The 13,430-nt window shown below is 46.4% G+C and overlaps 1 pseudogene; it reads right to left on the bottom strand.

The window, feature by feature from the left end:
• Positions 1 to 11,748: 11,748 nt before the first annotated feature.
• On the bottom strand, positions 11,749 to 11,867 carry LOC146520371 (5S ribosomal RNA; annotated as a pseudogene).
• Positions 11,868 to 13,430: the final 1,563 nt, after the last annotated feature.

The raw sequence follows: 13,430 nt of genomic DNA, 5'->3' as shown, positions 1-13,430 counted from the left end.
CTTCATCTGTGTGTTTCCCTGCAGTCTACCGTCATCTGTTTCCGCCCGCTCTCATTCATGTCCAGGTTCGTGTTCTGTAGTCAGTTTGTTCTCAGTTTAGTTTAGCCTTTGCTCCGTTCGCCGTTTGTCCATTTCCTTTTTGTGTTTAATAAACCACCCTCACACCTGTACAAGTGCCTGCGTTTGGATCCTCCTTTATTTTCCACACGGCTCATTTCACTCGCCGTGACAGTATGGACCAGCCAGCCATGGATCCAGCGGCATTCAGTCCACCCAGGGAGCTTCAGGAGGCAGTTGTCGCCTCTGTTTCTAAATTGATCGGCCAGTGGTTGGAGCATGAGGGAGAAGCATCTCTTTGCACTGTGGAAGCCGACCTACAACACCTTGTTTCCGGTTACCCCTGGTTATTGGACTCACTGCACCCGCTCGTACAGAATTTCATTCTCCACGAACTACACCTCCACGCCCCCGCCACTACTGCTCGCCCACTCGCTTCAACGGAGGACGTGCCGTCCGTACCGCCGGATGAGGAGTTACCTGGCCCGTCGGAGCCGTCTCCACGGAGGAAGCGACGTTCGCGCCGCCGGCGCGGCACCCCACAGCCGGAGTTCAGAATGTCAGAGCAGCCGGCTGTGGTGAGTGAAAGGGACACTTTTGTTGACTCTGTTGCTTCTGTGACTGTTGTTTCTGGGGCAATTTTTTGTGTTTCTACTGAGGATAACAATGATTTCTCACGCATGGCCATAGCTTCTAAGACTGCCGGTTCTGATCCCTCGTTCCATGTTTATGACCGTGTCCGCTCCATTGTCCCATCCTCACTTCCATCCCAGTCAAATGCCAGGCCTGTAACGCTGCCCTCAGTTCAGTCAGCAGCCGCGCTGCCCTCAGTTCAGTCAGCCGCCGCGCTGCCCTCAGTTCAGTCAGCCGCCGCGCTGCCCTCAGTTCAGTCAGCCGCCGCGCTGCCCTCAGTTCAGTCAGCAGCCGCGCTGCCCTCAGTTCAGTCAGCAGCCGCGCTGCCCTCAGTTCAGTCAGCAGCCGCGCTGCCCTCAGTTCAGTCAGCAGCCGCGCTGCCCTCAGTTCAGTCAGCCGCCGCGCTGCCCTCAGTTCAGTCAGCCGCCGCGCTGCCCTCAGTTCAGTCAGCCGCCGCGCTGCCCTCAGTTCAGTCAGCCACTTCACCATCTATTACATCTCTGCTACTTGTAGCTCAGTCGCCACTAGCTCAGCAGCCTCATTACAAGCAGGGAACACACTTCATACAAACGTTAGCTGGTTCACTTAAGCTGGCCATCTCGGAGACAGTTGCTCCCTCTAGGGCCTCCCCAGAGGCTGGGTGTCAGCCACCAGCCAACTCTGGACCCCTGGAGGTCGGGATGCCAGCACCAGCGGCTTCACTAGGGGACTTTACTGAGCGGTCTCGGCCGTCATCCCCTGCTGAGAGCTCCAGTGAGTTCACCCCTCTGCCCCTGTCCTCTGCTGGAGGACCAGAGGGGTCCATTCAGCCGTCTATCTCAGCTGGAGGGCCGGAGGAGCCCGTCCAGCCTCACGCCACGTCAGCTGGAGGGCCCGAGTCGCCCATCCAGCCTCAGGTTTCGTCTGCTGGGGGTTCGGGAGAACCCAGCCAGCCACAAGTGTCGTCAGCTGGGGGTTCGGGAGAACCCAGCCAGCCACAAGTGTCGTCAGCTGGGGGTTCGGGAGAACCCAGCCAGCCACAAGTGTCGTCAGCTGGGGGTTCGGGAGAACCCAGCCAGCCACAAGTGTCGTCAGCTGGGGGTTCGGGAGAACCCAGCCAGCCTCAAGTGTCATCTGCTGGAGGGCCCGAGTCGCCCGTCCAGCCTCGAGTGTCGTCAGCTGGAGGGCCCGAGTCGCCCGTCCAGCCTCGAGTGTCGTCTGCTGGAGGGCCCGAGTCGCCCGTCCAGCCTCAGGTGTCGTCTGCTGGAGGGCCCGAGTCGCCCGTCCAGCCTCAGGTGTCGTCTGCTGGAGGGCCCGAGTCGCCCGTCCAGCCTCGAGTGTCATCTGCTGGTGGGTCTGAGGAGCCCATCCAGCACCACGCCTCATCTGCTGGGGGTCCTGGAGGACCCAGCAAGCACATCCTCACGTCTGCTGACGGTCAGCCACCACCTGCTGAATCATCCCCTGTGTCTCCTACACCGTTGCCTGCATCCACATCGCCTCCTGCAGCATCACCGCCGTCAGGTTCCGCAGCCGTCCCGCTGCCGTCAGGTTCCGCAGCCGTCCCGCTGCCGTCTTCATCCACGCCTGGTCCAGCCTCTGTGTCTTCATCCACGCCTGGTCCAGCCTCTGTGCCTTCATCCACGTCTGGTCCAGCCTCTGTGCCTGCATCCACGTCTGGTCCAGCCTCTGCGGCTTCGCCTTCGTCTGGTCCAGCCTCTGCGGCTTCGCCTTCGTCTGGTCCAGCCTCTGCGGCTTCGCCTTCGTCTGGTCCAGCCTCTGCGGCTTCGCCTTCGTCAGAGCCCGCTCGGCCTGTTCTGCCTCGCCTCTGGCGGCCATTTTCCAGGCCTCTGGGTTGGCATCATGGCCATTGTGGACGGCCTCCGGAAAGGGTTCGTTGCCGCCGCTGGCCTCGCGGCCGGCCTCCGGACCTGCTCTGTGGCCGCCGTTGCCGTGTGCACGGTCGGCCCCCGGAACCGTTTGCCCGTCGTTGCCGTGTGCACGGTCGGCCCCCGGAACTGTTTGCTCGTCGCCGCCGTTGCCGTGTGCGCGGTCGGCCCCCGGAACTGTTTGCTCGTCGCCGCCGTTGCCGTGTGCACGGTCGGCCCCCTGAACTGTTTTGGCTCTTGTGTTGTCGACCCCCAGACTTTCCTGTGGACTCGTGGATAGTCTTGTTTTGTGTTGACCTGTTTTTTTTGGTTTGGTCTGTACTGTTGTGCTCCTTGTTTTTTGCTTCATCTGTGTGTTTCCCTGCAGTCTACCGTCATCTGTTTCCGCCCGCTCTCATTCATGTCCAGGTTCGTGTTCTGTAGTCAGTTTGTTCTCAGTTTAGTTTAGCCTTTGCTCCGTTCGCCGTTTGTCCATTTCCTTTTTGTGTTTAATAAACCACCCTCACACCTGTACAAGTGCCAGCGTTTGGATCCTCCTTTATTTTCCACACGGCTCATTTCACTCGCCGTGACATCTTCTTAATGAACTAATGTTGTTGGTAGAGGCACTGGACCGCAAGGCAGTAATTCAAGTTCTTTTTTTTTTTTAATCTTTCTCCAGAAACAAACACATTAGCAGAGATTGGAAGGGATCACATCATCTTTAAATCAACACCCCTGCTGTTCTCCCAGCAGGGCTCTTCTTACACAATATTTGTGTAAATGTATTTTTGGCTTTTTTGTGTTAACACATGATTAAGCATGTGCATGTTTATCCAGGCCCCAAATTGCAGAATTCACAAGTGCAAGTATGTGGGTTATATGCATTTCTGCCTTGACAGGAGGCTGTACAGCACTCTCCCATCCTGCAGGCAAAGAATAGAGAGTGGGGGGAATGTGCTTGCCACTGCAGTAAATGAGAAAAAAAGAGGTGATAGGAAAAAAAAAAGAAGTGCTGCAAAAGTTGCTGAGGCACACAAAAGAAAAGAGAGAGACAGAAAAAAAGTCTCTTATCCTTAATTAGAGCTTCCGCCTCTCCCCTTCTTTTGGAGAACCAAAGCATGAACCCACGTTACTTTTTTCCCTCCGTGAGAAACATTTAAAAACATTTTCCCTAGCTGCACTTCTCCTGTCAGACTTTAAAAAATTGTAGATGCTTTCTTATCTTTTATGCCATCCAATTTGTTTCTCAAAATGATCGAGTGGTGCACCTTCTCTGCATGTGTTTCTCTTTGTTTATGTTGGGTTTGTGCTTTAACTAACCCTTAGAGAGTGATACTGATGTAGTACTAGTGTGATCCTAACTATTATCATGCTCTTCATCAAAGCCCTGTCAGGATATTCAGTCCTCACAACGGCTGAAATACAAAGCAAATGCAGACAAACTCACACTTGTGCATCATGGCCCAGACTGTGAATCTTCACCCTCCTCTTGTCTGTGGAGCGTGACAGCTGGTGGCTCATTGTGGTGAGGATATATAGGATTCTGCACCTCATAGATATTAACCTTGAAGTAGCTGAGATATTTTATGATTTATCCTGAAATCCTCTATGCTGCACTGATCCTGAGATATATGCAAACCATACATGCATGCACACACAGACTTACAGAAGTAAAGACCCAAAAACAACATGGATATGAAGCGTCAAACAATTCAGGACTAACACACAGTACTTGTATTTTAAACACCACCTGAACACAGCACACCTAACACTTTGACCGATGTCTAGGCATATGTGTAGGCCAGTGACATTCCATGAGGACAAGCAAGGCAGCTGCCCTGCTTGGATTTGTCCTGATTTTAGATTCAAATCTAAGAATAGACGTGAATTCAAACATCCCACAGTAGACCAATCGCTCTCTTTAAATCGCAGACAGTGCTGCTTCACTTTAGACTGTAGCCATCCTTGTTTACTGGGTGCGTCCATTTCCTGTTAAAGACGACTGGATTTTCTGATGGTTTTCGCATACAGACTGTGCATAAACTGCTGTTTTATCAGAGTAGGAGATCAGTGTGCATGACAGAGTATTAGGGCCACATTAAAAGAAAAATATATTATTGATCATTTTGAGAATAAAGTCAAAATGTTTGAGATTAAAGTTGAAAATTTATATTGAGAAAAAAGCTGAAGTTGTATTTAGAGAAAAAAGTCAAAATGCAGAGATTACGGTTGTTGTTTTAAGACAAGGTGCCGTGGTTTCTATACTCTCTGAGCTAGTGAAATTGTACTCAGAATCAACTTTAGTAACAAGTATAAGAACATCAAAAAGATGCAGGTGCAGAAAGCTTCATTTGGTGAGATGGAAAAACAGACAAATGTGGAAGAGTGGATTGTACAGAATGAAATGGCTAGTAAAAGACAGATGCAAGGTTAGCCATTGTTACACCCTTGTGCAATAAAGTGGATTTATGTTGTATCACCAAATTGTTTCGTTAACTTATCTAAACAAGGCATTTTGTAGAGGGTATAGCAGCTGTTGCAATGTGTCTTGAAACAACTGTAATCTGATATTTCAACTTTTTTTCTCAAAACACAATTACAACTTTTTTTTCCTAAAAATAGTATTATAACATAATTCTCAAAATGATCATTGTAATTTTTTCTCTTAACGTGGCCCCAATACTCCTTCGTAAGCATGTGAGGCAAGCTGGAAGAAACACAGCTAGCACTAGCAAGTAAATGAGCTTCAGTGATTTATCATCGTAACAGATGAGTTTCTACTCGCTAACCATCTTGGCAAACATGTGTGATGTAGAGAAGATAGAGTGTGAAAAATGTGTTAATAACTTATTTAATACATTAGGAAGGAAAACTGACCATGATGGAGAGGGGACATTAGCTCTGACCATGTCTGGTCCAATGAAACAGGCAAGTTGAGCAGATGAAGGCTAAGCAGCATTAACAGTGAGCTAATTAGCAATATCAGTGAGAGTGACTAAATGTAATACATTTAACCGGCTTGTTTGCCAACACTCCACATTCATTTTTCATTAATGTTTTAATAGCCCCTGTTGATATTTGTGGTTAACCATGCCACACACAGCTTAAATTGCTTTAAAGTCAGCAGATTTTTTGTCAGTGGTGCATTTCAGTATACTTAAAAATCAATTTGTAGGCCTATGTTTCTGAGCTCATGATCAACGGTGTTTTTCACAGATATGTAGTCCTTACAGGAGGACTGGTTTTGTCTGATTTTGTCATCTAATACAGCGGTCCCCAACCCCCGGGCCTCGGACCGGTACCGGGCCGTGAGAGTTGAGGCTCAGGTGTGAAATGTATGGTTTTCAGGGTTTTTATCGGTTTTCAGCGTTATTTTGTTATCGTTTTGATCGTTAACTCGGTTTTTCTGGGTCTTTTCATGTGTGTTATGAATAAATCTTCTTTTTTTCGGTACCGGTACTAGTTTTATTTTGTTGTGTTTATCCGTGACACATTAAAGGCCGGTCCGTGAAAATAATGTCGGGCATAAACCGGTCCGTGGCGCAAAAAAGGTTGGGGGCCGCTGATCTAATACACACTGGAAAGAAAATAATCTGTAAAAACTTTATGGATGTTTTTCATATCTGCTAAAAAAATTGCAGTATGGTAGAAAATTACCAGGACATTCTCTGTGGTTATTTAAATAGATTTTTTTCTTTTTACAAACAACAAATCTTTTGTTTGTGCCCCTTAAAGAAGAATACATTATCATTTAGTAATGTTATACGAAGCTAAAGCTAGTTAATAAACTCAGAGGAAAAGAATTCGAAGCAACAAACTAAACTTATTCTTTGACTTGCTGTTTTTTTGCTGGTGGCTTCTTCTGTGAAAAATATTTAGGTAATGTTGGTTAGTGAAGTCTGGTGTTCATGGGTGCCACTGTCTGGCTTATAAGGTATGAAAACGCAAATTATCCAGAATTTATACCAAAGGATATAAAATGCATTAACAAAAAAATAAATACAAATTTTAAAGCCATAGATTTGTTTGTGAGTTGTGTTATAGTTAGTGTTTTCAGTATAAATGTTGTGCTGTATAGAGTCAAAGTTTAGCCAAAGCCAAACGTTGGGAAAAGGCTCAGAGAGCCACCCTGGAGGCTGCACCAACCGGGAACCTGTAAGGCAACAGAGAGGGGCTAAAAAACATACAGGAGGAACTGTTGTAAAGTGAAATATCTTTCTGTATCTATAAAATGGTAAAAATTGTACTGCCTCTATTTGCAACAGTGATATTTCTTTCTTTATTCCTAGATAAATCTTGTCTTGAAAGGTAGTCACATACCTTTGCACGCTGGCCTCAGCTACACACACAAGCCACATAAAGAATTTGAGGCCTTGATTCTCCTTCTGTTTGTGTATGAGTGTGTGTGTTTTTTTTACTTCTCTCTATCCATTTACTGCTTGTCTTTATCTCTGCCTGCTATTGAATAGAGAGAATGACAGCTTGGCTTGAAAAAAAAATCTCTTATTGTAGCCGTTGACAGTTGAGCTTATTCTGCATAATGGTCTTGAAATAGTTCATGACGAGTAGTTTCAGCAGAGACGGAGAGCTTGGCATGACTACTCAATAAGCACTCAGTCTACGGTGTAGTGACACGTCTTGCACAGTGAAAATAGGGAGTTAATGAAACCACTTGCACCCAGATAGAGAGTCAAGTGATTCACACATTGCCGATAAATGCAATTGTAGAGAAGAGTTCAATTGCTGTCTCTAAAAGCCAAAGGCCTTCAACAGTAGCAGGCGTATTACACTTGGCATGTTATGAACACCCCTCTTCTATGTGACTGCCTCTCTGTTATATCTTTCACTTGTAGCTACAACTATGTTTCATCTGCCTTTTCTCTGCCCTTTGTCTTGTTTCAGAGCTTTCTCACCCACTTGTCCATTGGAACAACCAATAATAATCTGAAAAACTTTGCTTAGCTGTAGGTTAGGGTACAGCGAACATGTAAAAGTTGGTCACATCACATGGTGTCCCGTCATTCTTTAATTAACACTCAATGGACACTTTTAATATGGTGTAGAGCAGAGGTCCCCAAACACTGGACTGAGGACGCACCTCACTCTCGCACCCAACTCAGTCTTGTTTTACTTTTTCCATACATCAGTGCATCTGTAAGCCAACTCTCGTGGCTAGCTATAAAGCAAGCTCAGGGCTCCCACAGATCCTGCATTATAGTAAATTATCAACTAGTATGATAACATAATAGGTATTGATAGTGCATTTTATAAAGTGCTGGTGTAGCATACATGGATTCTACATAAAAATATGTATCCACTGTAACATCACCAGATGATTTGTGGACCCCTGTTCACTTTCAGTCCATTTGTGCGGTACAACATATACAACATTGGACATGCATGTCCTGGCTTAAGACGGATCAATTCACGCTTTTAAAGCAGCTGACCTGTTGTGACACTCGTGAGCCCCTGCCTTCACATATTTGCCCTGTCATCATAGTTATCCATTAGTTTAATACCAGCCTGGCTTGTTTTGGTTCCTCTCCTTCGGGGAGCAGAAGTTATAGTGATAACATTTTGTTTTATAGTATAGTATAAAAGCTATTGCCATTTTTTTTAACCCAGGACTGAACTTGGATGAGAACATGTAGTGTAAAGTTATTGGCTAGCACTAGTTATGAGAGCATGAGCTGCATTGTACAAAAAAGGATACTAAGTCCTAACATATACAGCACTAACAGGCTAAATAAGTAATTAATAGCATTTGATTAAAAAGTACACATAACCAGTCTGTTTACGTGTTCTTTCAGTACAGTTGAGCTCATTTTAAGTCATATATTTTATTTACTCGAATAAAGTATAAGTAATCCTACCTATAATAGGAAGCCTTTTAGCTAGGACGTAAACATTTTTATTTCTGCTGGAAGGTTTGGAATTCTAGCACATATTGTATATAGAGCCCAGACAATTTAAAAGGAAACAAAGAGAAACAAAATGGTAGCCTCTCTGTCACACTCATTCTGGTCTTGTCTTACCATGTTCCCCTCTGTTTTCACAGTGATTAATAGAGACCTTAAGTCCACCGTGGGGTCCTCCAAGAACTTTGATTAAAGGCCACTGCACCTGTCAGTCTTAAACACACATTTTCAGACACACACAGAGCAGCAAGGCAGACAAAGGTGACCTGAACATAGACCCAGCCATATCTCTCCTCAGATAAACACAGACACTCAGGTAATCAATTGAACACTGAAAGCAGTCACAGGGGTCAATGTCATTGTCATAGATTACACAGGAGTTCTGCAAACTTTGCGGCAGGGCTCGGTGTCCACATTGCACTGTTTTGTAAATCAATGTGCAAACTGTGACCCTGACAAGTTAAGAAGTTTAAGCTCTTTTATATATATATATATATATATATATATATATATATATATATATAAATTCCCCACTCGCCCCTGTGGGCGGTCAATCCTTCAAGCTCGGGTCCTCTACCAGAGGCCTGGGAGCTTGAGGGTCCTGCGCAGTATCTTAGCTGTTCCTAAGACTGCGCTCTTCTGGACAGAGATCTCCGCTGTTGTTCTGCTGGAGCCACTTGCCTAGCTTGGGAGTCACTGCACCTAGTGCTCCGATTACCACTGGGACCACTGTCACCTTCACCCTCCACATCTTCTCGAGCTCTTCTCTGAGCCCTCTGTATTTCTCGAGCTTCTTGTGTTCCTTCTTCCTGATATTGCTGTCATTCGGAACCGCTACATCGATCACTACGGCCGTCTTCTCATGTTTGTCTACCACGACTATGTCCGGTTGGTTAGCCACCACCATTTTGTCCATCTGTATCTGGAAGTCCCACAGGATCTTAGCTTGGTCATTCTCCACCACCCTTGGGGGCATCTCCCATTTTGACCTCGGGACTTCCAGGTTATACTCGGCACAGATGTTCCTGTACACTATGCCGGCCACTTGGTTATGGCGTTGCATGTATGCCTTGCCTGCTAACACCCTGCTGTTATGTGCTGGATTGTCTCTGGAGCATCTTTACACAGCCTGCACCTGGGGTCTTGCCTGGTGTGACAGACCCCAGCCTCAATGGATCTTGTGCTCAGTGCTTGTTCCTGTGCTGCCATGATTAGTACCTCTGTGCTGTCTTTCAGTCCAGCTTTGTCCAGCCACTGGTAGGATTTCTGGTTATTAGCCACCTTCTCTATCTGCCGGTGGTACATACCGTGCAGGGGCCTGTCCTTCCATGATGGTTCCTCGCCTTCCTCCACTTTCTTGGGTTTCTGCTGCCTGAGGTATTCACTGAGCATGCTGTCAGTTGGGGCCATCTTCGTGATGTATTCGTGGATGTTCCTTGTCTCATCCTGGACTGTGGTGCTGACACTCACCAGTCCCCGGCCCCCTTCCTTCCACTTAGCGTACAGCCTCAGGGTGCTGGACTTGGGGTGAAACTCTCCATGCATGGTAAGGAGCTTTCTTGTCTTGATGTCAGTGGCTTCTATCTCCTCCTTTGGCCAGCCTATTACCCCAGCAGGGTACCTGATCACGGGCAGGGCGTAGGTGTTGATAGCCCGGATCTTGTTCTTACCGTTCAGCTGACTCCTCAGGACTTGCATGACCCTCTGTAGGTACTTGGTGGTGCAGCTTTCCTAGCGGCCTCTTCATGGTTCCCATTTGCCTGCGGGATCCCCAGGTACTTGTAACTGTCCTCTATGTCTGCAATGTTGCCTTCTGGTAGTTTGATCCCCTCCGTTCTGACTACCTTCCCTCTCTTTGTTACCATCCGACTACACTTCTCCAGCCCAAACGACATTCCGATGTCATTGCTGTATATCCTAGTGGTGTGGATTAGTGAATTGATGTCTCATTCACTCTTGGCATACAGCTTGATGTCGCCCATGTACAGGAGATGGCTGACAACTGCTCCAGTCGGTATCCGTAGCCAGTCTTGTCAATTATCTCACTGAGGGGGTTAAGGCCTATGCAGAACAGCAGTGGGGACAGAGCAGCTCCTTGGTAGATCCCGCACTTTATCGTGACTTGTGCTATGGGCTTGAGGTTGGCCTCCAGTGTTGTACGCCACATCCCCATTGAGTTCCTGATGAAGGCTCTCAGGGTCCTGTTGATCTTATATAGTTGTAGGCATTCCAGGATCCAGGTGTGGGGCATTGAGTCATAGGCCTTCTTGTAATCAATCCAGGCAGTGCACAGGTTGGTCAGTCTGGTCCTGCAGTCTCAGCTGACTGCTTGGTCTGCCAGTAGCTGGTGTTTTGCGCCTCTGGTATTCTTGCCCATCCCTTTCTGTGCCCCGGTCATGTATTGACCCATGTGCCTGTTCATCTTAGCTGCTATGATGCCTGACAGGAGCTTCCATGTGGTGCTGAGGCAGGTTATTGGTCGGTAGTTGGAGGAGACTGGTCCCTTCTGGGGGTCCTTTAGGATCAGGATTGTCCAGCCTTCGGTTAGCCATTCTGGGTGTCTCTCGTCAACTAGCAGCTGGTTCATTTGTGCTGCCAGGCGCTCGTGGAGTGCAGTCAGCTTCTTCAGCCAGTAGGCGTGAACCATGTCAGGGCCTGGTGCTGTTCAACTCTTCATACTGGAGACCCTTTTTTGGATATCTGCCACTGTGATGGTTACTGGACCCTGTTCGGGGAGGTCGCTGTGATCTGCCCTCAGATCCACTAGCCAATGCGCATTGCCGTTATGGGTTGCGTCCTTCTCCCATATGCTCTTCCAGTATTGTTCTGCCTCCAGCCTTGGTGGTGCTGTTCTCATATTGTTCCCCTGCCACTGAGAGTACACCTTGGTTGGTTCTGTGGAGAACAGCTGGTTTATTCTCTTACCTTCTATCTCTCTGGTGTACCTCCTCAAGCGGCTGGCCAAGGCTGTGAGTTGTTGCTTGGCAGTTTCCAAGGCCTCAGGTATGGACAGCTTCCTGTACTTCTTAGGCAACTTCCTCATCGTGCCTTTCTGGAACTCTGATAGTTGGCTAACCTCCCTCCGTGCTACCTTGACCTTAGCCTCTAGCCTCCTTCTCCATGGAGGGTACTGCCCCTTGTGGCTATTCAACTTGTAGCCAAGCATCTCACTGATCACTGCTGCCGTATTGTAGATCAGCTTGTTAGTGTCGGTAATCGTGGCTGTAGGTATCGTCCGTGGTGCTGCATTAACATCATCTAGCAGACCTTCTGAGGGTACTTCACGTAACGGCTTACAGCACTTGGTATTCCCAGGTAGTCTCCGATCCAAGTACTAACCAGGCCCAACCCTGGTTAGCTGCCGAGATCAGACGAGATCGGGTGTGCTCAGGGTGGTATGGCTGTAAGGTATATATATATATATATATATATATATATATATATATATATATTTGTTTCAGAAAAAAGGGGGAAGGTACATAAAAGGATACATAGAAATAGAAAATGTATTAACCCGACTAACATAAACACACACACACACGCGATCAGCTCACTAGGATCAAACACAAGAAGGTAATACTGTTACCAGCATCCTGTCTGTTTTATTGAGTGGGTTGAGAAGTGATACATAGATTGAATTAGTATTATTTTGGGGAAGATGATAGCAGGGGTGAACAGAATCCTGCAGCCAGAGTTTAAATGAGTGAAACTAGCAGATTTTTTGTTTTGTTTTGTTTTGTTTTTGTTTCTGAAGTATGGGGAAAGTTTTACCATGGCACCAAGTTTTAGATTTGGTATGTTTTCACTTATAAGAGTGACAAGTCCTAAGACTGGGCTTTTGTATTTTTATTTACTTTTGTTTTTCAGTTTTATCTTTTATTTTTTCATTTTATTTTTATTTTATTTTTATTTTTGAACAGTGCACTGATTTTGTTTGTGAATTTCTTTTCTTTAAGCAGATCTGCACATCGGGAATTAAAAGCGCTACACGTCGTCATGAAAATTGTTGCAAGTGAGTTTCTCCACATTAAAATGGGCTCTGGAGAAAGCCACTTATTTGGGACAATTAGAATATGAGAGTCCCGGCCTAAGAAGGATTCAGCGAGGTAATCCGATCTAAAGTTCTTTTTTGAAATGACGTCATTTTGCTGAGGGTGGAGATCAAATGCGACGATGGTTTCCACTATCAGCAAAGAAAGAATGAAGGGATGAATGAATGGGAATAAAACAAACTGACTGACTGGTAAAAGCTGACAACAGCTGACGAGACTTGACCACGACTCAAGGTTAACCTCCACCTAGACAGGACGAAAGGGTGGATGAATTTATGTGTGTTTCTTTTACAGGAGCAGAGAGATGACAGCAACATCCGAGGTTGCGTGAGCTGTGGCCTACCGATTTAACTTTTAAATGCCACTTTCTGTGTTTGTAAATTTACCAGGGGTGTGTTATTCATGGGTTTGTGTTGTGTGTTGCTCACAGAGGTAACTGTGAGAAAGTGTATACACCTGCGCAGCGCTAACATTTGCATTTTCTTCTCTACAGCATTACAGTTCTTCGTGTGGTTTGATCATGTGATTTACCACTGGACAATTGATTGATGTTTGGTTTTTCTACTACAGGATTTCTGGGCTTATGTGTGAAGAAACTGTGTTTATAGGTTATGACGCCTGATCACCGGGATGGTCAATGTGTTTTGCTTTTGTTAAGAGGGCATGTGGAGGATTCGGTAGAAAACAGACAAGTGACGTGAGGAAATAAATAAGAGATGCAGTGTTTATGGAATAGTTCAACATGGAGCTCACTAGCTGGCCACTTTTTGAGCTCCTAGTGATAAATGGGTGGAGTGACATTGCTTAAGGAAAGCCACTGAGTAAATTGTGGAGTAAATTGGGATGATTCATGATTGGGGACAAATTATGGTAATAATAGTGAGTTAATGATTGGAGAAAACCTGAACATGATACTTGTC

Source organism: Neolamprologus multifasciatus, chromosome 4 (genome assembly GCF_963576455.1).
Source record: "Neolamprologus multifasciatus chromosome 4, fNeoMul1.2, whole genome shotgun sequence".
In the NCBI taxonomy this organism is placed as follows: Eukaryota; Metazoa; Chordata; class Actinopteri; order Cichliformes; family Cichlidae; genus Neolamprologus; species Neolamprologus multifasciatus.
The sequence above is the reverse complement of the archived record's forward strand: the minus strand, read 5'-3'. Positions and strand labels throughout refer to the sequence as shown.